Source organism: Pimephales promelas, chromosome 6 (assembly GCF_988280905.1).
Source record: "Pimephales promelas chromosome 6, fPimPro1.hap1.1, whole genome shotgun sequence".
In the NCBI taxonomy this organism is placed as follows: Eukaryota; Metazoa; Chordata; class Actinopteri; order Cypriniformes; family Leuciscidae; genus Pimephales; species Pimephales promelas.
Window position 1 is genome coordinate 40,471,482 of NC_142774.1, and position 23,958 is coordinate 40,495,439.

Genomic DNA, 23,958 nt, shown 5'->3' on the forward strand with positions numbered 1-23,958 from the left:
ACTAGATGAAAAACTTTCAGAATGAAAAAGTATAGACGTACAACGAAAAGCACCATCGTGAGTCTCTGACAGAGCTGCATTCATCAGCTTTCAGATATCCCCCAAATATCTGCCACCTCTTCAAGTGTGTCCCTGTGGAGGACGGACAAGCTGTCCCTCACTGAAGGGCTTTTCCACAGATCCGATCAGCAGGAACATACGGACCCGGCCGAGCTCGCAGAGACGACACTACAATGATCCATTCATCCGCCGCTGAAAGAGCTTTTCTCCTGCGGGGCTCTTTTATTTCACCATTCCTCACATGTAACGGGATGCACAAGATCTGACGACTGCTGCTCGCTCACAAGAGGAGAAAAACACTCAATCTTGTGATCGGTGATGCAAGAAATGAGGAAACTACTGAAAGTTTCGTGAAAAACAACGATTGCAACAATGTCATAATATATTAGAAGAATACATATAATATAACTAGATTTTCAGAAGTAGGGTTGGGTCTCGTTTGAATTTGAACGATTCTGATTCCGATTCCTTGTTTCGATTCCGGTTCCTAACGATTCTTGATTCCGATTCTTTTAAGATGCAGGGTCAAAAAAGTTTAGCTAACCTTGCTAACCAACGGTCTTTCTGAAGGAAATACTCCTTCTGTAAAAATACTCCTTTTGTCACAAATTTTGCATTTTGCCGAGATTTCGTTATTTTTAGAAAAGTGAAGCCACACTTTGGACCGCCGACGTAAGGTACTTATATTCGACTCGCGCGGTTATGCCAACACTTCCGGTAGACGCTTCTTCGTTGGTGTTGTTCAGCGGTTTCTTCTTCCGCTTGGCGGACTGTGTGTGAATATCGAAACTAGGAATCGAAATTTTAACTTTTTAACGATTCCGGGAAAAACGAAAAGTTAGTCTCGGTTCCAATCGATACTCGATTCTCGATACCCAACCCTATTCAAAAGAAGTGGAAGTTTGGTCTGAGTGGTTGTTAGCCTGTTGCTACGTAGTTGCTAGGAGGTTCTGGACGGTTGCTAAAGTGTCCAGAGCAGTTGTTAATCAGCTACAGTACGTGGTTGCTAAGATGCTGTTTGGGTGCCGGGTGTAGCTGTGCAGTTGATAAAGATTTCTGAGGGGTTGCTAAGGTGTTGCTGAGGTGTTCTAAATGGTTGTTAGCCTGTTGCTATGTGGTTGCTAGGATGTTGCTTGGATGCCAGCTGTCGCTATGTTGCCGATAGTGTTCAAGGAGGTTGCTATGTGGTTGCTGTGGTGTACTGAATGATTGTTAGTAGATGATGCAAGAAATGAGGAAACTACTGAAAGTTTCGTGAAAAACAAGCCTTGATATTGCAACAATGTCATAATATATTAGAATTCATATAAAATAACTAGACTTTCAGAAGTTGCAATTTTTTTAGTTGCGAGGGGGTTCTGGACGGTTGCTAAAGTGTCCAGAGCAGTTGTTAATCAGCTACGTGGTTGCTAAGATGTTGTTTGGGTGCCGGGTGTCGCTATGCAGCCAGTTGATAAGGGTTTCTGAGGGGTTGCTAAGCTGTTACTATGTGGTTGCTGAGGTGTTCTGAATGGTTGTTAGCCTGTTGCCAGGATGTTGTTTGGATGCCAGCTGTTGCTATGTAGCCGATTTTCTAGTTTTCTAGGAGGTTGCTATGTGGTTGCTGAGGTGTACTGAATGATTGTTAGTCTGTTTGCTATGTGGTTGCTAAGGTGTTGATATGCATGTTGCTAAAGTTTTCAGAATGGTTGGAACACCCAAGCCACTAAATTGCAACACACTAACAACCATTCCAAACACATAGCAAAACACACAGCAACACATTAGCAACTATTCAGAACACCCAAGCAACTACATAGCAACAGACTTAGTTGTTGCCAGGTGTTGCTATGCTGTTGCAAAGGTGTTCTGGGGGGTCGCTAAGGTGTTGCTATGCGGCTGCTGAGGTGTTTGGAATGATTGTTATTCTGTTGCAATGTGGTTGCTAGATTGCCAGAATTTTGCAATGTGACTGCTAACGCAATCTGAGTGGGTGTTAATCCATTACCATAGTTGGTGTGCTTGAATGGTTGCTAGGTAGATTGGGTGGTTGCAAAAATATTGAAATACTGTTGCTAAATGGTTGTTAGCCAGCTTGCTATGAGTTTGCCAAGGTTTTCTGAGTGGTTGCAAAAATGTTGATATGTGGCTGCTATGGTGTTCTGAATGACTATAAGCTAAGTGGTTGCTAAGGTGTTGGTACGCGGCTGCTAAGGAGTTTGGAATGGTTGTTAGTCTGTTGCTGTGTGGTTGCTATGTGTTCTGAGTGGATGTTAAAATGCACCTGTAAGGTGTTCTGAATGGTTGTTACCCATTCTGGTTGCTAAGATGTTCTAAGGGGTTGCTAAGGTGTTGCTATGAAGCTGGTGAGGTGTACGGAATGGTTGTTAGTCTGTTTCTATATGGTTGCTATGTGTTCTGAGTGGTTGCTATGGCATGTGGGTGGTTGCAAGGATGTTAAAATGCAGTTGCTAAGGTGTTCTGAATGGTTGTTACCCAGCCAGGTTGCTAAGGTATTGCACAATGGTTGTTAGTCTGTTGCTGTGTGGTTGGTATGTGTTCTGAGTGGTTGCAAGGACGTTAAAATGCAAATGTAAGGTGTTCTGAATGGTTGTTACCTATTCCGGTTGCTAAGATGTTCTAAGGGGTTGCTAAGGTGTTGCTATGAGGCTGCTGAGGTGTACGGAATGGTTGTTAGTCTGTTTCTATATGGTTGCAATGAGTTCTGAGTGGTTGCTAGGGCATGTGGGTGGTTGCAAGAATGTTGAAATGTAGTTGACAAGGTGTTATGAATGGTTGTCACCCAGCCAGGTTTCTAAGATATTATGAGTGGTTGCTAAGGTGTTGCTATGCAGCTGTTGGAGTGTCCGGAATGGTTGTTACAAGGAAACTATGTTGTATATATATATATATATATATATATATATATTAGTCTGTGTGAAATCACCCAGAAAATGCACATGAAATTGATTATTGACGCAACATTAATATTATTGTACATGACTGAGTAAATGACCAGACAAACACTATTACTGAAATCCAATATAAACATCTGAGCTCTACTCTCCACATCAGCAAAGAAAATTATACTGGTTAATATTTCACCCAATTTGACTGAGTGAATTGTGGTAAATGAGGAAAATAATGGAGCACGAACATTTTAAACTATAAGAGAGAAAATATGACAAATTCACAACTCACAGAAGGCCGAAATTTTCAAGATCTATTTTCTCAGCTCTCGTCCCGCTCGAGCACAATTAGTCTACTATTAATCCAACTGTGAAACACAGTTTTGGTTCCAGCATAACGAGGAATCCCCTAATACGATCCGACAAACCCGTCACAGTCTGTCACGGTGTGTCTATGGATGAGCGTGTATGATTCGATCTTAAGCCCAGCCGGTATTAAAAGCCACGGTCGGGTCATTTAAATGCAGCTCACGTCACCGAGTCTCTGAGGTTATGTTAATCATGTCGGGTACTAATGAAAACTAATGAGAAACACTGCAAGTCACGCTCTCAGCTAAACTGGAGATAGTAGATTAGACACGGAAAAGCCCCATGGGTAAAACCACATTATGCTCTCAATATTATCAAATGAGGAAGGAGGAACCATCGCAGCAGCGAATCAAAGACAGCTAAATATGTCTTTCAATGGCATTTCTAGTCTTGTTTCAGTTAAACTGGATTCAGTCATTGTTTACCCACTCTCATGTCGAGAGAAAACTATGAATTTGCTAGCGCTAATGCTACTAATTAGCTGCTAATGCTAGAGCTAAATACTAAACATATCAGATCTTCCATATGCAAACATGTTCTACATTCACTCCACAGTAATAATAGTTCATATTCACAGCTGTTCTCCTGGCCTGATCTTTGGGGTGAGTAACAGGTCAGGAATGACTATTTGAAAACCAGCATGAAGGTTTAATGAGAAGAAACCAATCTAAGGTCAGTTTTGGTATGTTAATGATGTTTGTGATTTACTAACAACTGACTGCAAATCAAGACAATAAATCAGGCTTGCGGTCCAGCACAGAGAAACATGGAGAAACTCTGCTAACAGCAAAGACCAACGGGGATTAGGTTAAACTTCTTAACCTACAGCTCCACAAATCCAGTTACTATCCCATCCGTTTCTGATGGGAACACTCCAAGGCTCATTATACAATATCCAAGCGCACATGAGACAATGGGTGTAAAATTCAACCGACACCCTGAAAAATCATGTTCGTGCATCTGTGTGGAAACTGACTCAGTAAAAAAAAGGTACGAAAGCTGTCACTGGGGCTGTACCTTTACAAAACCCAACACTTCTGTACCTAAAGCGTGCACATTGGTACCTTAATGGTTCATATTAGCACCTACAATTTAAATATTAGTACCTAAACTATACATATTAGCACCTAAAATGCACATATTAACACCTAAAATGTACATATTACCACCTAAAATGTACACATTCACACCTAAAATGTACATATTAGCACCTAAAATGTACATATTGGCACTTAAAATGTACATATTGATATTACCACCTAAAATGTACATATCCACACCTAAAATGTACATATTAGCACCTAAAATGTACATATTAGCACATAACATGTACATATTAGCACTTAAAATGTACATATCCACACCTAAAATGTACATATCAGCACCTAAAATGTACATATTCACACCTAAAATGTACATATTAACACATAAAATGTACATATTAGCACCTAAAATGTATGTATTAACACATAAAATGTACATATTAGCACTTAAAGTGTACATATTAGCACCTAAAATGTACATATCAGCACCTAAAATGTACATATCAGCACTTAAAATGTACATACTCACACCTAAAATGTAAATATTACCATCTAAAATGTATGAACACATAAAATGTACATATTACATTGTAAAATGTACATATTAGTACCTAAAAGGTACATATTCACACCTAAAATGTACATATTACCATCTAAAATGTACGTATAAACACATAAAATATACATATTAGCACTTAAAATGTACATATTACCACATAAAATATACATATTCACACCTAAAATGTACATATTAACACATAAAATGTACATATTAGCACTTAAAATGTACATATTAACACATAAAATGTACATATCCACACCTAAAATGTAAATATTAGCACCTAAAGGTACATATTAGCACTTAAAATGTACATATTAGCACCTAAATGTACGTATTAACACCTAAAATGTACATATTAGTACCTAAAAGGAACAAAAGTGTTTGTTTCTGGGAGTCTGGAGTTGGAAAAGAGGAATTCAACGGCAGATTCCAAGAGTAATTGGATATTCAACAGCAGACGGCCTCCGAGGAAAAGGAAATTAAAGCATATATCTCACTCACTGATCTTCAATAAATTCAGAGGCTGTATTGAAATCAGGAGATATTAAAAATCATATTTCAACCCCCTGATCACTGGTCAAATATGCACCATGATGCAGAAAACAAAGCTTTTTAATGAAATTAATTCTTAAAAGAGTGATTTTACATTGTGAAAGCCATCAAAAAGTACCTGACATGAGCTTTAAATAAACAATACATGTTCACACGCAATGCATTTAAATAACATTACATGTTGAAGGCTTACATAATATAATTGTAAACATGCTCAAATGTGAATAAGTCTTTTTTTATTTTTGATTTGATCATCGAGGACGTGTTTAATCTGTGGTGGATGCCATGATCTCGCGTCACCTGTGGTAGTCCAGGTCATTACACCGCTAAACACCACAGATTAAGGCTAACCACAACAGGTCCTTCTAGTTCCTCAATCCCTGTTCATAATCAAACAGAGGCTGGCGGTAACACACACTTAATCTGCTTAGCCGAGGGCGTATGTCACCGGAGTCTCACGCGACGACATGCGGAAACACAGATCTGCTGAAATCAGGAATGTAATAATGACTGGAGTAATCTGAATAACACTAAGTATGGTAAATACATGACATGGTGATGAATAATTGCCATATTCAATGATATTTATAAGCTACCATGTCCAAAACAGTTTATTTTTATGTGTGTGTGTGTGTTATGCACAAATAAAATACATATTTTTTTAGAATTTAATGAATATTATTACATTTTAATAGATACAATTAAAATAAAATAAAACTGTTAATTATTTCATTTATAAATGATATAATATAAAATATTATATAATTAGTTGTTGCACACAAAATAAAAATATTTTATATTTTATTAATATTACATTTTTAATATATACAATAAAAATAATATTCATTATTATACCATTTATGATTTACACAATAAAACATATTTTTTATGTCTGTTTCTATATCTGCTAATATTTCTTTAAAGTGTTACTTTTGTATTGTTACAATGTTGGTAGTACGTGTATATATATATATATATATAAAACAATGTTCATATATATATATATATATATATATATATATATATATATAAACAGTGTTTACTCATTCTCCATGTTACCTGGACAGAAATTCAAGTCGACGTCATTATGACTAAAAGTTTGCTTAGTAGTATTTCCTACTGAGTTTATCCACAGCAGACTGGTGGGAGTGGCCTTGAACGGCAACATGCCCAGTGCATTGTGGGTGTTGTAGTTTTTATACCTATTCAGCAAGTGAAAAACACTGTCTTTTTGTTTTCTCATCTATGTACTATATAGGCAGCCATGTTTTATTGAAAGTACCCCTTTAACTTCCTTTACCGACCCATATGCATAATCAATCTAGGCTAATATTTGTCCTAACAAGGTTAATAAAACAGTGTACACAATAAAACAGAAGAACAGTGATCCTTTAATCAGTGTGGATGACTCTGAAGGCTATGAGCTCAGCACTCGATAAATACAGACCGACACAGATAAAGTGCTGAAACACCAGCAAAACATCACATTCCCATTTATCTGGGTCCTACCAAACCAGGAATGGAAAGATACAGCCGCTCGAAAAAGTTGCACACTATTAAGTGTTATAGAAACACACACTCCCACACAAACAGCTTTTGATAAAGGCCAGCTTTCTCTTAGACTCGGAGTTCTGCCTCGTTAAGAAAAGCGCAGGGGAGTCTCTCGCATGAGGAATGAAGAGGGGATCAGATGCCAGCCGAGCCGAGCGATCTGTGAAGTGTCCGTGTGAGGGGTCTGTTGTCCATCACCAGGACGAGCACTTCCCAAGCTAAACACCCGAGCGTGAAAGCCGAGCTGAGAGCTGCACAAACGCCCCATTCACAAACAAGAGGATCTGGTGGCCAAACGTCTCACACACCCCGGTGTGAACTCGCAGTTATTCTAGACCATCCATGAATTATTAAAGCTAAATATTGAAAACATGAATGTGCATGCCTAAGCTAGTTAAAGGAGTAGTTCACTTTAAAAAAAAAAAAAAAAAAAAACTCACCCCCATGTCATCCAAGATGTCCATGTCATTCTTTCTTCAGTCGAAAAGAAATTAAAGTTTTTGATGGATTTTTCTCCATATAATGGACTTCAATGGGAACCAAACGGTTCAAGCTCCAAAAGACAGTTTCATTGCAAACTGTTCAAAGGGCTTTAAACGATTCCAGACGATGAATAAGGGTCTTATCAAGTGAAACGATCGCTCATTTAATAAATAAATAACAAAGTTTAAGTTTTGTAAGCTCAAATGTTCGCCTTGCTCTGTTCTGTGATGCGCGATCGCGACTCTCCTGTTCATCAAAATGAACGAATCTTTTTCCGAGTCAATTCAAACCAAATGACTCAAACAATAAATAGATTAGTAGGAGAAAACAGTGGCTGAATCATTACAGTAGCAGTGGTGAAGAGCAGCTTTACGGCGTCCCGTCCGACATATGGCCATGGCGTTTGTGGCTCATTAGCGTCCCTGATTTCAAAGCCACGAACAGCTCCACCTGAGAGAACGAGAGCCCTCCGGGAACAACACCCAGAAACGTGAATATTAATAACCCTCCCTGCTGGGCCATACGCACAGGTAGTCGAGCACACGCATAAATCTGAGCTTCCGCCAATAATAACTCGCTCAGAGGACAGGAACGATCTCTTCGGTTTCCATAGGAACAGTGTGTGCAGATGGTGATGCTGAACCCCTGCACCGATACAGTGAGACTGGCAACATGTGAATACCTTCTGCTTTAAGAACACGAAATTAATATCCGACATGTTTTTGTCAGTTCATTCATGAAACTATTACTTTCTCAATGCAGGTTACTGTAAAACAAAAAAAAAAAGGTTTGCGATCTTCCATCACAATACAGAAGTAAAATGAGTTGATTGGGGTTGAGTCATTCAGTTTCATAACTTGTATATATATAAAAATTTATATCATATTTAGAATATATTGTATTAGTATATTATTTAACAAAATGATTTTACAAAAGTAAAATGACATATACTGTATATATTAACATCATCATATTATTATTATTTTAATATTTAATTATAATATATTATATCAATAAATAATTGTAAAAAATGATTAAAATAAAATATATTAAATTTATTTTTAAATAAGAAAATATATTAAATTATATTCATATATATATATATATATATATATATATATATATATATATAACAACACATTTTAATGATTAAAAAAATGATTAAAATAAATTATATTAATATATTATATTTATTTTTAAATAAGAAAATATATTAACTTATATTCATATATATATATACATATATGTATATAAAACAACACATTTTAGCGCTAGATCTCTTATTTAATAGCGAACTAAATGAATGCTCTGCTAGTAAATTGGAGATGTTTTATATATTTGTATAATCTTATCTTACACAGAATTTACAGAAGTGCAGGATACATCTCTTGCTGTCTGTCGACGTGCAATAAATAATTAAAGTTATTTAAAAACACATGTCTGTTCAACTCATTTCAACTGACTTGTGAAAACTGCACAAAAAAAAATCCAAATTCTGACAGGTTTTTTTTTAAAACAGTAACGCAAATAGTTACTTTCCCTGGTAACTAATTACTTTTATTATAGAGTAATTCAGTTACTAACTCTTAGTAGTGAGTAACTATAAATAATTAATTACTTTTTTAAAGCAACGTTCCCCACACTGATTATCATAGAGATGAAGGAAGTGAAGTTATATTGTGTCTTCACCATTTGGGGTGATCACACCCTGAACAAATGGTAGTCAATAGTGTAATGGGAATGGGTGTGGGACACGACACACGAGAACCTTCTCAGGCGATGGGGCGTCTCAACTTCATTAACATACAGAACACAGGCGTTACAACAAGAGCAACGCCATTTACATTAAGAGTGGTGAACTGTAACAGGATAAAAGGTTTAAGATTCAGATGTTCAAGTCAAGTATGTTTATATAGCGCTTTTCACAGTGTATATTGCATCAAAGCAGCTTCACAGCATCATTGAAAACATAATAACAATGTTAGTTTCTTAGCGGAAAAACATCCACGTTTGGTAGAGCTGACTGAGCAAGGGTATTACTGATTGGTTAATTAATTTGAATATCCCCAACTGAGCAAGCCAAAGGCAACAGTGGCAAGGAACCGGAAAACTACATCAAATGACCCAATGGTGTCCTAAAAATCCATCAAGAATCCCAATGGTGTCCTAAAACTCCATCAGGCGACCCAATGGTGTCCTAAAACTCCATCAGGCGACCCAATGGTGTCCTAAAACTCCATCAGGCGACCCAATGGTGTCCTAAAACTCCATCAGGCGACCCAATGGTGTCCTAAAACTCCACCAGGTGACCCAATGGTGTCCTAAAACTCCAACAAGAATCCCAATGGTGTCCTAAAACTCCATCAGGCGACCCAATGGTGTCTTAAAACTCCATCAGGCGATCCAATGGTGTCCTAAAACTCCAACAAGAATCCCAATGGTGTCCTAAAAATCCATCAAGAATCCCAATGGTGTCCTAAAACTCCATCAGGCGACCCAATGGTGTCCTAAAACTCCATCAGGCGACCCAATGGTGTCCTAAAACTCCATCAGGCGACCCAATGGTGTCCTAAAACTCCATCAGGCGACCCAATGGTGTCCTAAAACTCCACCAGGTGACCCAATGGTGTCCTAAAACTCCAACAAGAATCCCAATGGTGTCCTAAAACTCCATCAGGCGACCCAATGGTGTCTTAAAACTCCATCAGGCGATCCAATGGTGTCCTAAAACTCCAACAAGAATCCCAATGGTGTCCTAAAAATCCATCAAGAATCCCAATGGTGTCCTAAAACTCCATCAGGCGACCCAATGGTGTCCTAAAACTCCATCAGGCAACCCAATGGTGTCCTAAAACTCCATCAGGCGACCCAATGGTGTCCTAAAACTCCATCAGGTGACCCAATGGTGTCTTAAAACTCCATCAGGCTTTCCAATGGTGTCCTAAAACTCCATCAGGCGACCCAATGGTGTCCTAAAACTCCATCAGGCGACCCAATGGTGTCCTAAAACTCCATCAGGCGACCCAATGGTGTCCTAAAACTCCATCAGGCGACCCAACGGTGTCCTAAAACTCCATCAGGCGACCCAATGGTGTCCTAAAACTCCATCAGGTGACCCAATGGTGTCTTAAAACTCCATCAGGCAACCCAATGGTGTCCTAAAACTCCATCAGGCGACCCAATGGTGTCCTAAAACTCTATCAGGCGACCCAATGGTGTCCTAAAACTCCATCAGGCGACCCAATGGTGTCCTAAAACTCCATCAGGCGACCCAATGGCGTCCTAAAACTCCATCAGGCGACCCAATGGTGTCCTAAAACTCCATCAGGCGACCCAATGGTGTCCTAAAACTCCATCAGGCGACCCAATGGTGTCCTAAAACTCCATCAGGCGACCCAATGGTGTCCTAAACCTCCATCAAGCAACCCAATGGTGTCCTAAAACTCCATCAGGCGACCCAATGGTGTCCTAAACCTCCATCAAGCAACCCAATGGTGTCCTAAAACTCCATCAGGCGATCCAATGGTGTCCTAAAACTCCATCAGGCGACCCAATGGTGTCCTAAACCTCCATCAGGCGACCCAATGGTGTCCTAAAACTCCATCAGGCGACCCAATGGCGTCCTAAAACTCCATCAGGCGACCCAATGGTGTCCTAAAACTCCATCAGGCGACCCAATGGCGTCCTAAAACTCCATCAGGCGACCCAATGGCGTCCTAAAACTCCATCAGGCGACCCAATGGCGTCCTAAAACTCCATCAGGCGACCCAATGGTGTCCTAAAACTCCATCAGGCGACCCAATGGTGTCCTAAAACTCCATCAGGCGACCCAATGGTGTCCTAAACCTCCATCAAGCAACCCAATGGTGTCCTAAAACTCCATCAGGCGACCCAATGGTGTCCTAAAACTCCATCAGGCGACCCAATGGTGTCCTAAACCTCCATCAAGCAACCCAATGGTGTCCTAAAACTCCATCAGGCGACCCAATGGTGTCCTAAAACTCCATCAGGCGACCCAATGGTGTCCTAAAACTCCATCAGGCGACCCAATGGTGTCCTAAAACTCCATCAGGCGACCCAATGGTGTCCTAAACCTCCATCAAGCAACCCAATGGTGTCCTAAAACTCCATCAGGCGACCCAATGGCGTCCTAAAACTCCATCAGGCGACCCAATGGTGTCCTAAAACTCCATCAGGCGACCCAATGGTGTCCTAAAACTCCATCAGGCGACCCAATGGTGTCCTAAACCTCCATCAAGCAACCCAATGGCGTCCTAAAACTCCATCAGGCGACCCAATGGTGTCCTAAAACTCCATCAGGCGACCCAATGGTGTCCTAAAACTCCATCAGGCGACCCAATGGTGTCCTAAAACTCCATCAGGCGACCCAATGGTGTCCTAAACCTCCATCAAGCAACCCAATGGTGTCCTAAAACTCCATCAGGCGACCCAATGGTGTCCTAAAACTCCATCAGGCGACCCAATGGTGTCCTAAAACTCCATCAGGCGACCCAATGGTGTCCTAAACCTCCATCAAGCAACCCAATGGTGTCCTAAAACTCCATCAGGCGACACCTCTGCGATTATGGATGTTTATGTGTCTCTTGTGACTCCTCATAACACACTGCTGGTGGAGTTTTACAGTCGCTCTGTGTCCGTACACCATCTTTACAGACTTACAGGAATAAGCAATGAATCTCCGGCAGCATGTACAACGCACAAATGCTCTACACAAACATTTGAACTCAATGAAGTGTGAATGCAGCACACAGCTAATAAAGAGAGCGTTTGGTTTGGTTTACTTCAGGAACACAACGCCAAAAGCCTGAAGATATAAAAACATATCATATTAGAGAGGACTGCTCTGGCAGAAGCATATGCAAAAATAAATCCAGGAAAACAGATATTCAGTTTCAAAATGAGGCATTTTGAGCTCATCTGAAAGCGATCGTACAACTAAAAGACGCAGATGTACACGAACAAAGAAATTTTGGAATAATGTGCACTTATGAAACACTCACAATAAGACCAGTAACATGTTTCAAGAAAGGAAAATGTTGAGTTGAATGTAATTTCAAAGGCAGCAACCATGTTTCATTAAAATGATACGTGTATCCGAAAGCTTCAGCTCTCTTTTCTAAGAGGAAAGAATGACAAAGACATGAAGTCAAAGCAGCACTCAAACACATTCATGCATATTAATGTCGCCGATAACACGAATCCAGCAGGGAAGCAATTTCCTGCTCACGAATAAACGCAGTGAACATGGCCTGAATGAACCAGTGTGTTCAGATGACCACTTAAAGACACGTTTCATTGGGTGGGAACAGATTTTTGTGGCTTGAGGTCACATTTTCCAAAATGAAGTCCGCCTCCTATATGAAGGACACATTCAGGCCTACATCCAGCAGAGAAACTGGATTATCCCACAGACTTGCGTTGAAGCTATATATAGAGACCAGGGGCCCTAAACATTATTCACATGTTCATCTGTCTTTAGTGTGTAACGTTTAGGGTTGGGTATCGAGAATCGAGCATCGATTGGAACCGAGACTAAATTTTCGTTTTTCCCGGAATCGTTCAAAAGTTAAAAATTCGATTCCTAGTTTCGATATTCACAGTCCGCCGAGCGGAAGAAGAAACCGCTGAACAACACCAACGAAGAAGCGTCTACCGGAAGTGTTGGCATAACCACGCGAGTCGAACATGAGTACCTTACGTCGGCGTTCCAAAGTGTGGCTTCACTTTTCTAAAAATAATGAAATCTCGGCAAAATGCAAAAATTGTGACAAAAGGAGTATTTTTACAGAAGGAGTATTTCCTACAGAAAGGCCGTTGGTTAGCAAGGTTAGCTAAACTTTTTTGACCCTGCCTCTTAAAAGAATCGGAATCGAGAATCGTTAGGAACTGGAATCGAAACAAGGAATCGGAATCAGAATCGTTCAAATTCAAACGATACCCAACCCTAGTAACGTTGCTGAAAAAGTCCCTCCAACGCCTCCATTGTAGTGTTGAGTTTGATCCGGGAACGAACACGTCACAATATTCCTCATTATAATAGTTAATATGCAGAATAAAGGGGTGGGGCCTGGTGTTGAAACTGGCGGTTATGGTCATTTCCCAAACAAGCTCAAAGCGCTCGACCAATCACAACACACTGATCCAGCAGACCAATCAGAGCACAGTGTGCTTTTCAGAAGGAGGGGCTTCATAGAGACAGGAAGTAAACAGAGCGTTACTGACAGACTGGGAAGAGAGGAGCCGCAACAATGGAGGGTATGAGGGAAATAATCAAGAATGAAAACATTTTCAAGTAGAGGCTAAAAGTTTTCATGAATCCGGCTCCGGAAACCTCCTATCAAAAGCACATGCTCAGAAATCAAGGGGGTTCAGGAACTGGTAGCAGTGTTTAATAGGTCGGTTGATGTTTCCTGTGGCGTTAAATCAAAGATGAAAGAAGTGAAGAGGAGTGTGAGCGAGTGCCAGCCGCTGCGGTCCGTGTGTGATGATCACTGCAGGAAAACACCAATTACCAGCATGTCAGATCAGCAGCATGATGTCAGAACCACCACAGGCCCTCATACACTGCTGTTTACTATACACCAATCAAACGTTCAGGACACATCGACATGCCACGAGTCAGGCTGCGAGATGTGTGAACAAAAATAAATGGTCAATAACGTCCACAGAGCCCGACCGATAAAGGATTTTGAAGTCCGATACCGATACAAATATTTATTGGTTTTAAAATCCGATATTCCGATATATCGGCCGATATTTTTCCTTAAATAAACGGGCAACAAATTGTAAAACATATATTTTCAATATAACAGGCCAAGGAGAGATGATACGTCTCATTGCTATAACTCTCACGTGCTATTAAAGAAATACTTCACATTGTCAAAAGTTAAAAGGACTACACTGTAACAACATAATGCAACTATCACTAGCTAATTACACTTCATTCTCGGCTTATTCTCGGCAGCAAAACTGGACATGATAGTCACAAATTTTGTTAAAATATTCATTATCAAAATATGATACAAAATATTCATTTATCGTCCATTATAACTGCCGATACCGATAATTTGGAAAATGCCTAATATCGGCCGATATATCGGTCTGGCTCTAGTCCACATAAACATAAACATCTACTCTAAAACTGATGTTTTGCACACGTGATCATTTACTTCTGCCGTTATATATGTGTATATGTATGTGTGTGTGTGTGTGTGTGAAACCTGCATCATCTGTGTAAAAACATCAGATAAGCATTTGTTGTGCTAATGCCGAAGATTCTAGCCATGCAATTACACCATTTTTCATTGAAAAGTGCCAAAACAGTAGCTAATATATCACAAGTGCTTTGCATTCTCAGTATGGCTTTAATCTGTAAGTTAGATGTTGACGTTTATAACTCCATCTACCTGAACAAAACACACCAAATCCCCTGTGCCACTCACAACACTGAAACAATCCCGACCCTTCACGAGTTTTCCATGTAATCATGAAAACATGAGCAGGATTGAAGCACATTCCATCCAGTGTCAACAACGCCATGATCCCGTTAGCTGGAATACCGGCGGATTGGCGGGGCAGGAAGCAGACGGGATTGTGGGATTGTTGAGAGGATTATCCCGTGGCGGCTGAGGCCTCGGGCTTCCCTTCTCTTCCAGAGATGATTAGTGCATTCATGAGACCGCACTGCTGCATTATTCATCAAAGATTCACCCCAAAACAAGCTTTTCCATCATTAGCCACATGCATTATGCTAGCTTTAGCGTAATGAGGTAGCAGGGTTTGGCATTGCAGTGGGATATTACAGTGAAGCTGGGAATGTGTGCCATAATAGCCAGGTACCGCTATTACGATGATCCACAAGCGGCAGAAACTACTTCAACAAAAACATTTCATAATTTTAAAATAACACGCGCACGAACATTCAATCCTCGTTAATCCTCTAGATGAAAGATTAGCATAATACATCAACTATTTTCAGTATTATATAGGTTACAATGCACAATATGGACAACATCAACTTCTTAACTCTTTGGTTTGACCTATATTTAAAGTAGTGTCCACATCTAAAATCAGGCAAGTGCTCGATCAAGTCAATATTAGCCCCTACAGAAAGAGGAAAAAATGGATTTAAAAAGAAATTCAAATTAAGTAACTGGATGACTCTTGCTAAATCAAAAATGCATATGATGTAATGCGATAATGTGATCTTTAAAGCACTGCCAGTGCATAATATCATATACTCTTTACAAAATTAGGGATGCACCGATATGACAATTTTGGCCGATACCGATAACCGATAATATTTGAAAGCCGATAACCGATATATTGGCCGATAAATCTAAATCCAGTTTTTTTGACAATTTTTGAGAGCCTGATTATAAAAAAATTCTCCTCATTAAAAGTCAAGATACAAACACAGTTATGATGTTCTTATTTTAATATTGTGTAGCCGATATGACTGCAAATTTAACTGGATTTTCCTTTTGATTTCAATCAAAAAATCACAAAAAAGTGATTTCAATCATATTTCAAGCAATTTAAAAGCATCATGTTGAACAGTGCACATCTAAAGTAAATAATACATTAGTTATCAGCTTTTAGATATCGGCTAAATATTCTTGTTGGGCCGATAACGATAACATTAAAAATGATCATTTATCGGCCGATACCGATAATGTGGCCGATATATTGTGCATCCCTATACAAAATAATTGTCAGTGTACCGAGAATCAAGTATGCAGTGTGTAGTGCACTACATAAGGCTTCATTCAGAACAAGTGTGCAAAACATAAAAAAGCTAATTGTTGCATTCATTTGTAAAGCTATTCTTTATAAAAATGGTAGTAAATTACAAAAAATAAATAAAAACACTTTGCAATAATGTTTAATTAGTTCATGCTTTGGGTATCAAAAATCAAGAAATAAGTCTTTATTTCTACATATACCAATAGATTTTTAACATTTGATATCTTTGAATGTACACTACTGTTTAATGTTTGAAAGAAACTAATACTTTAAATCAGCAATGATGCATTACATTGATCTAAAGTGACAGAAAAAAGGCATTTATAAAGTTACAAAAAATTATATTTCAAATGTTTAATTTTTATTAAAATATGATATGCATTAACTAACTAAAACAGTCTTGCCAACTATTTTGTCAAAACAAACCCTGTAAGTAAATATAGTTCATTAATATTTCTCAGTACTCAAATGCATAATTACACTGCAACACTGACACTTTCAGATAAAGCGTAACAGTAACCGGATGACAAATTGTCCTTCGTTGCATAAGTAAATAAATACAAGTTGACACTTTTTTGCTAGATCCATCCTTCAAAATGCCATCTGAGGTCAGAGGTGAAGATGAACTGTGACGAACAAACGAGAGATTACCCATCTGCCGACCGAGAGCCATCTTTATCTCGCCACGACTAGCCGGCTTAACACACACTAGCGACCCACGGCTGAGGATCTATTTCCAGATCTCTTCAGGAGAGGATTCAGCAGGAGGCTGTGACCATCACACACACACACACGACAACGAAGGGGACGACAAACACGCTCGGCTCACTCCTGAGGGGGTCGATTCACTCAGAGAGGGAAACAGGAACCTCAAACATTAGCAACAGATTCAAACAAAATGATAGATTATATAGGATCATGTGACACTGAAGACTGGAGTGATGATGCTGAAAATTCAGATTTGATCATAAATTTCACTATATATTCACTTAGAAAACTTAGAAAATAATATTTTCACCTTTTTTTACTGTATTTCTGATGAGAAACGTCTCATTAGGGTTCAATGAATCTTGGGGTTCTATGTATGAACCATTTGGGTTCTTCTACTCGACTCCAAAGAACCTTTAATGCTAAAAAAGGTTCTATAATGACAAGAAAGAACCCTTTTGGCACAAAGGCTCTTTATAGGCTATCATTCATTCATATATTACATTATTCTGCATTATTTTGTAGTTGTAATTAAATTATTGTTTATTAAACTGTTAATGTCACATTTTAATCATGCTGATTTTTGGAGGAGAAAAACTGAAACGGCACTCTTCGTGTGATATTGATTAACTACATAAAATGATATAAATATATAGATTTTCTAACCCCCATATCTTGAATTTTGTGATCTTTTGACCATAAATTAAATTTTGTTGAATTTTCATTCACATGCATTCGTTGTCAATTTGTCAATAATATGAAATATTTAATCCGGAAAGGACAAAACAAATGATAATGAAATGAATGAACCCAAAAGAATCCATATAGAACCTAAAGTGTTCTTATTATTGAACCCTTAAAACGGGTTCTCTATAGAACCTTTTAGGGGTTCCAAATGTGTATCGCTGACAGAACCTTTTAATGTTCTATATAGAACCTTTTCTTCTAAGAGTGCAATGCATGTTGCTATGGAATCCCAGATATGTTGATCTTGTTGTGAGGGTGTATTGTGAGTGTGTAGCGACACTCGACGCCTCTGCGGTTCAGTGTATCCAGTAAACGTCCCTGTCCAACAGATGTACCTTTGCCCGTGTGAATTATTCAGACCGCGAGATGATGCGAATACACTGGTTTCTGTCTCAGACGACTTGCCGTCTACATATATATATATATATGTATACACACACACACACACACACATATGCATGCATATATATATATAAATATATATATTTATTTATTATGTATATATTTTATATAAACACCAAAAAAATGTCCATTTAAGTGAATGAAATAAGAGTGATCAGACCATGAAACTCTTTCAGCTGTACTGAGAACAACACATTCTTCAATAACCTTGACACAAGTGAAGCTTCAGAGCTCCCGAATGGACGTTCGCTCCAAAAACTCAAATTGAAAGTCAGTGAAGTAAAACATCAGCTACGCTCGGTGGACGTACATAATGTCTGCTCTAAAACACGTTCAGATAGCACCACAATCTGGATATGCAAATGGTGAAGAACTCATTTGGGTCACACAACGTGAACCCGTGTGTGTGCGTTTCCTCTAAGGGCCGCGGCTCTTCCTGTTGGACCGTCACAATCTGGGAGAACAGGGACGAAGTTTCCACTAAGAATCTTCACGCAAAACTGCTGCTTATATGAGCAGAAACCCTTCTTTACGTCAGTACTTTGTTGGAATACTCAGTATGTTGGTTCTAGATTGTTACCCTTGACATGGGAGAATCTCGCTACGAAATTGAGTTGTTTGTCATCCCTAAACAAAAATAATAAAAAAAATAAAAAAATTATTTAACAAAAATATATGGGAGTTTTTTAAATTTTTATTATTTGTCATCCCTAAATAAAATATATAAAACATTATTTTAAAAAAATATAGGAAATTCTCTCAATGAAATTTTGTTATTTTTCATCCCTAAATAAAAAATAAAAAACATACATATACATCACTGTAAAAAAATATTTTCATGATTTGTAAATTACATTTTTTCTTTTGTCAAATCAAATTAAATTATTTATGTAGTTCATATAACATAATATTTTGGTGATTAAATCAATCTCCTTCATTGTATTAACTCAATTTTTCCATTTCAGTGAACTTAAAATTTTAAGGCATAAGGGAGAATCACTCAATAAAATTTAGTTATGTCGTCCCAATAATAATAATTTTTTATATATATATATATATATATATATATATATATATGAGAGAATTTCTCTACAAAAATTATTTTTGTCATGCATAAATAATAAAAAAATATATAAAACATTTTTTAAAAAAATATATATTTTTTTATTTTTTATTAAAAATATATGGAATAATCTCTCTACAGTGTTTTTTTCTCATTAAAATAATAAAATTAAAAGCATAAATCAAATATACAATATACTACCAAAATCAATTTTCACATTTTCCAGAATTTAGGGATCCTCAAGAAAGTCACAATGTAAAAATGTGCTTTCAAAAATTAAATTCTTATTTTTTATTCTATATTTTGGGGTTAAATACGACATGAACGTGTTTGTGAGATTCATCCATACATGTAAAAATATCTGAGGCCGATGTGTTTTCCCTAAAATGCTGAGTTAAAATACAGTCTGTACACCATGCACCTCTTTTTTCTCAATTCCAAATGACAGTCTTGCATGAAGAAGGAAACCACAGACTCCAAGCATCCAAACACTTCACGACACACCCTCCATTATAGGAATACTTGGCATTTTCTCTTTTTCAACAAACCAGAGCATTAGAAAGCATAACTACACACAACTGAACCCGTGCCGTGTGTAACTTGTAAAAATGCAGATGTATGACCAAGACAAAGTCTAGCACGGTTAACTTTAAAGTTTAAAACCAACTCAAAACTAAATACATGCTTATATCTCTGAATCAACGGTTGCTGGAAATCTGCAGTTTCGTCAAACACACTCATTAAGCCAATTTAGACAATGAGCCGTTGCCGTACTGTGGGCTTGTAATTGCAGACTAACACAAAAATAGAGACTAAATCCATAACCGTAAGGCTTAAAATAATATGCACGCAGGATTATTATGTAGATGAAAATAGCCTGGTACACTTTTTAACACTTTAACCTGTGCTGATGTGGAACTTCAGAGATACTGAATCAAAAAAACAGGGCCAATCCCATACTCGAATAGCAGCATGTCCCAAAATACCCCCAAAAATACGCCCAAAATCTATTGATTCATGAAAAGGTTTGATATAAATCTAACATCAAAAAAAAAAAAAAAGTGAATTCTGTGTGAACTCTGAAACAGGAACTGAGCAAAGACTATTGGGATTTCCTTACTGAGATCCCATCAAAGCGGATATCCTGAACGCTGCAACAGGGCAATATGATGATGACAGGCCAACACACGCTTTATTAGACTCACGACTCCAAAATAAGCCAGGATGAGCAAAACTAAATTGATCAAAAATGTTTCTTATGCATCAGAGTGATTTCTAAAGGGTCATGTGACACTGAAGACTGGAGTAATGATGCTGAAAATTCAGCTTTGATCACAGGATATAAATTACACTTCACTATATATTCACATAGAAAACAGTTATTTTAAATTGTAATAATATTTTAAATTTTTACTGTATTTTTGATCAAATAAATGCAGTCTTGGTGGGCAGAAGAGACTCTTTCAATCTCTCCCAACCTCAAACTTTGTGGTGAAACTCTAACCCAGTCAGCACTGGCTGATCTAGTCGAGACCAGTATGAAATCAGACTCGGCTCAAGCCCTCAGAGAAGCTCTGGGTCCCACAGGAAACCAGCCCTTTGCAATCCCAGCATGCTCCAGTCCTGCTAACACAGATCAAAAACCATCTCATCTCAATGAGTGCCGGAGATTCACACACCCGAAAACAAATCAAGGCACACTTTAAGTATTTCTATCTTTTTGGTTTTACTAAATAATCAGATTTTCAACAAGATTTTATTTCAAATGGATTCAAATCTGTTAAATCTAACCAGTGTGAACATGTGTTTAATATGGCTGATTCGATTAGTTAAACATGTATGATTAAAAAAAAAATAGATTTATTGCTGATAAATATACTGTATGAACCAGGTTATTGCACTGAAAAAAATAATATGCTTTATCTAATCAATAAAATTGCGGCAAAATATTACAAGCAATATTATTAATTAAATTGTACAAATTAGAATTAATTAGAATATTAAGTTGATTAACTATTACTCAATTCTAATTTGTTCAATTTAATAAATAATATTGCTTGTAATCTGTTGCCACAATTTCATTGATTAGATAAAGCATATTCATTTTTACAGTGTGTGTATCTACAGCTATATTACAGAAATCTCATTCTTACTTGACTTCTTTTATTTATGTATTACTGAAACATACGCCTCACATTAATTTTTTAATAATAGTTAAAACAAAAACGTTTTTTTTGGGGGGGGGGGTTTAGGCTATTGTAGGTGACGCAGCCTTATATAAATATAAAGTGAGTTATGTATACAGTATGTGTGTCTCTCTTTCTCTCGCGTGTGTCAAACATTAATATAATAAATATCTGTAATTATTTTTCTCAGTTAATATCTGGATTCACTCACAAATGTGCGACACTACAAAAGAACGACGAGTTGTTTTTATGTTTCATGTTAACTTAAAAATACAGCAACCTCAACGTGTATGAAATACAAAACCCTCCATCACACACACACACTCACACTCTCTGTTTCCTCAAAGTCACAAGCGCATGATGAATATTTATGATTTTATACCTCTGGCCTTTGGGGAACAGATAAAGTCTTTCATCCATTTTTGATCCATTCCATTATTAATTCTTGCCCAAAGAGGGTGTGCAGTGCAGCAGGTGTGTGTGTGTGTGTGTGTGTGTGTGGCTCAGACTGTCAAACTTTCAAGATCAGGAGACTCCGTCTGAACACTCAAGAGCGACTCAATCAAACGGGTTTTCAATGTCCATTATAATAACAGACACGTACTGAACTATATTTATTTGATGCTAGAGCGTTCTTGATGTCTTTCCTAGATGTTCAGACATTTTTTAGGTTCTAACACTTAAATGGACAAGGTTATAAGGTTTATTGTGATCTCAAAACCATAAATTCTGCTTTCAAATATAATATAATCATGAATTAGAGATAAAAATCTGCAATTATTGGAAATGAATTGATTAATGGAAATGAATAATATTGTGATCACACACTGAGCTGAAGCATTAAGCCAGGTAAACCAGACTAAAGCAACGTCTGGATGGCCTCAGGAAACCAACAATCAGACTGACAGTGTTCACTGAAGCACCTCGGGGCATTTCTCAACACAAAACACAGCATGCGCTTTTATAGGCCTTATCTCACTATTAAAGGAGTAGTTCACTTTTAAAAAAACATTTGCTGATAATTTACTCACCCCCATGTCATCCAAGATGTCCACGTCTTTCTTTCTTCAGTTGAAAAGAAATTAAGGTTTTTGATGAAAACATTCCAGGATTTTCTCCATATAATGGACTTCAATGGGAACCAAACGGTTCAAGGTCCAAATGAGAGTTTCAGTGCAGCTTCAAAGGGCTTTAAACGACACCAGACGACGAATAAGGGTTTTATCAAGCGAATTGATCGCTCATTTAAAAAAAAAAAAAGTTTACGTTTTATAAGCTCAAATGCTCGCCTTGCTCTGTTCTGTGATGCGTGTTCGTGACTCTCCTGTTCGAACTCGTTCATCAAAATGAACGAATCTTTTTTCGAGTCATGACTCGAGATAAGACCCTTATTCATCATCTGGTGTCGTTTAAAGCCCTTTGAAGCTCCACTGAAACTCTCATTTGGACCTTGAACCGTTTGGTTCCCATTGAAGTCCATTATATGGAGAAAAATCCTAGAATGTTTTCATCAAAAACCTTAATTTCTTTTCGACTGAAGAAAGAATGACGTGGACATCTTGGATGACATGGGGGCGAGTAAATTATCAGCAAAAGCTTTTTTAAAAGTGAACTACTCCTTTAAAACTGCCGTCAACAACCGGCCCTCGGGCATCAGTGGAGCACAGGGTGTGTGTGTGCAAACACACACACACACACGTCACAAACCTGCCCGTTTGTTCGCTGCTTTTACTTCAGCTCAAGTTAATATTTTCCTGTGGAGATCTCAGTCATGAATTGTGGTGAATGTCTTCTCTTTTCTCCTACCCAACATGCCTGAGGAGCTTACGGCTCCCGTGGTAGCGATCAATGAGGGCATTTTCTCATTAGTGAACAAGACTGAGCTTTTCAACATCATTACCATTCCCAAGGGAGCTTAAGTGACGAAAACGGGAGGGCAAGCGAACACAAAAGAGTCTAAACTAGAGGGGGGAAGCAGCAGACGCTTTAGTGTGTACTTGCTGGCCTGCTGGGATACACAACACATCAAAACACTTACGAAATGCAGCAATTAAACCTGTGCTGTGTTAGGTTACTGTCTACTATTTATTTTAAATAGTACATTACGCAATAGGCAATTCAAACAATATTATTCTACACTGTTGCATGACCTCATTGCATGCATTGTCCACTGCAGTCCAGTTATTGTCTCGGAAATCAAAACAAATGTTGTTGTTGTTGTTTTTTAATAGAAAATGCAATGTAAAATAAATTAAAAAATGTTTTTAGAAATAAATAAATAAATAGATTAAATTAAATTAAATTAATTAAATTAAATAAATAGATTAAATAAATTTAATTTAATTTATCTATTTAATTTAATTTAATTAATTTAAATAGATTAAATAAATTAAATTAAAATAATAGATTAAATACATTTAATTTAATTAATCTATTTTATTCTATTTAATTAATCTATTTAAATTAATTAAATTAAATAGATAAATTAAATTAAATTAAATTAAATAAATTGAATTAAATATTAAATTAAATAAAATCAATTAAATGAAATCAATTAAATAAATTAAATTAATAAATT

At 37.5% G+C, this 23,958-nt stretch overlaps 1 protein-coding gene across 6 annotated transcripts in view; it reads right to left on the reverse strand.

The window, feature by feature from the left end:
- The window catches only part of farp1 (FERM, ARH/RhoGEF and pleckstrin domain protein 1), an 80,598-nt gene that overhangs the window by 45,405 nt on the left and 11,235 nt on the right, over window positions 1-23,958 (reverse strand). Inside the window, exon 1 of one of the 6 annotated variants that reach the window (XM_089132557.1) lies at window positions 3,241-3,373. The exons of the other annotated variants lie outside the window; for them this stretch is intronic. The gene's annotated coding sequence lies outside the window, so the exon portion shown is untranslated. Of the gene's footprint in view, window positions 1-3,240; window positions 3,374-23,958 lie in introns of those variants that run through there. 6 annotated transcript variants of the gene reach the window in all.